Genomic DNA, 1976 nt, shown 5'->3' with positions numbered 1-1976 from the left:
ACGTGATGCAACGTGCACGTTATTCACAATTGCGCCGCAAGGAATACTGCATACTCCAAACGCCAATGCGTCATTATTCCTGTCAATGCTAACAACAGTACATTATATTTCCATTATATCTGAACTGTCCCTAGCAAAAAAGACCAATAGGGTGCGTTATTGGTTTTATAAGAATCGGTATTGGTTCTGTAGGTATTCTATGTGTTTTATCTGCATTTCTATGAGACTTATTCAGAAACTCATAAATCTTATAGACTGGTACATATTTGTTCTATAGGCAATAGTATTGGTTTCATAGGTTTATCGGTGGGTTGTATAAGAAAAGTATCAGACCAGTGCAGAAGCCCATACATCTTATAGGCTGATACATGCTTGTCTTGTAGACTACTACATATTGGTTCATGTGTCTGATACATCAGTATGCCTTTGTTTATGGGTCTTGCATGCAGGATCAGTACGTTGGAGATTTTAGGTCTTTGTCATTGTTTCCTTTTCCATCTCGGACACATCCCCAAAACTCACGCATTCATCCCGTTTATTGAGCGTTGCCGTAACGTACAATATTAGCCGCAATAACAATTGAGAACGCTGCGCGCGGTCTCAACAAACTACGTACGGTTGGAGCCGCAAGACGCGCGACGCTGTTGCTACTGGATCGCTGAATGGAGATGGGAAAGCACGCGGATATAGCACGGTTCTGTCGGGGCCCAGTTCAGTCACAATCACCTACATGTGCAGAGCAGGACGGTGAAATGGATTGAGAGGCGCGCGTCCAAGCAACTGCAACGCTGCAACCGCCGCCGAAGCGAGAGGAGTCGACATCGAGCACGCGACGAGTACGGCTCGAGCTGCCGACGCGGTAGCAGCGGTAGCGCGATGCCGGCGGCGCTTCGCAGCGGAGAGGTAGGTTTCCTTTCTCTCACTCCCACTCCCGCGCAAGCGTTCCCGTGCTGGCCTCTCTCATCCTCCTTTCCACCTCTCCTCTGGGCGCGCATGCGCAGCTCCGTAGAGGCATTGGCGCTGGCGCGATCGCTGATCGGGCGGCAGTTCGGTCGGTGCCCTGTGTAAGTTTTCGCCGATTTTCGGGGTGCTTCTCGAGGATATCAACGTTCCAGCGCACGTTCAGCTTTTGATCAGGTGCGTGTGCATCACTTGCAACTTCGGGCTGACGTTTATACTTTGTCAGTGTATGATGTGGCTTTGCGTTGCAGAATGCCGTTGCCTGCACGCCAACAAAGGAATTTGAATCGCGCGGTGTGATATAACGCAGCGTCGAGTTTTAAAGTTGTCGGCTCGATTTCTTGAAAGTATTGATGAAACTTTTTAGCGTTAATCTGTTTTCGAATATCGTGCGCACTGTGTTTAAGTGGCAGAACCTGTGGTGAGGCGCAAGGCGGAATGTTGGTTCAGCAGCTACCTCGGCGTTCAGTAATGGCGGCGCCTCTCCTAACTGCCTCCGCATGAATACGCGCGCAATCGCGGTTGCCGGTATATGTGTGGACCGATTTTTTGAAGTCATGGTGGTGTCGCGTTCTTGAAATCGCTTATTTTTCAAGCTGTAACGCAATTTTTTATTTCTTTCAGGTGCCTTAGCATTCGAGAGACTACATCATCGGGCCGAAATCCGCAATCTTGGAATCGAGGGCTACCTGGATGCAGTCAATGTTTGGATTATGTGCCAGTATGCGTTGCCGCTGTCATTGTGGATTAAAATGTGTATACATGCACCTGCTGCGTAACTCATCCCTAGAAAATGGAACATAGCTGCCCTCTCCTTTCAGGTGTCCGGAGAGGTAAAACACCCGCAGCTACTCGATGAGACCAATATTCCATAGGGCCTACAAAACCAATAGGAAGCCTACTGGTTTTGTAGGTCTATCAGATTATTGACAGCTATGGGTGTACTAGCATTACAGACCTATCAGTTTATCAGATGCCATAGGACCGATAAAACCATAGCCTATACGACCAGTAAA

The 1976-nt window shown here is 48.3% G+C and overlaps 1 long non-coding RNA gene across 1 annotated transcript; it reads left to right on the top strand.

The window, feature by feature from the left end:
- Window positions 1–704: 704 nt before the first annotated feature.
- LOC146203317 (uncharacterized) lies at window positions 705–1727 on the top strand. Its single transcript, XR_014702345.1, has 2 exons — window positions 705–1137; window positions 1585–1727. It is a non-coding gene; the product is annotated as an uncharacterized LOC146203317 (long non-coding RNA).
- Window positions 1728–1976: the final 249 nt, after the last annotated feature.

The sequence above is a fragment of the Amblyomma maculatum genome, chromosome 1 (genome assembly GCF_055883805.1).
Source record: "Amblyomma maculatum isolate TAMU_Amacu chromosome 1, ASM5588380v1, whole genome shotgun sequence".
NCBI classification, from domain to species: domain Eukaryota; kingdom Metazoa; phylum Arthropoda; class Arachnida; order Ixodida; family Ixodidae; genus Amblyomma; species Amblyomma maculatum.
Note: the sequence above shows the minus strand (reverse complement) of the source record. Positions and strands in the feature narration are given on the sequence as shown.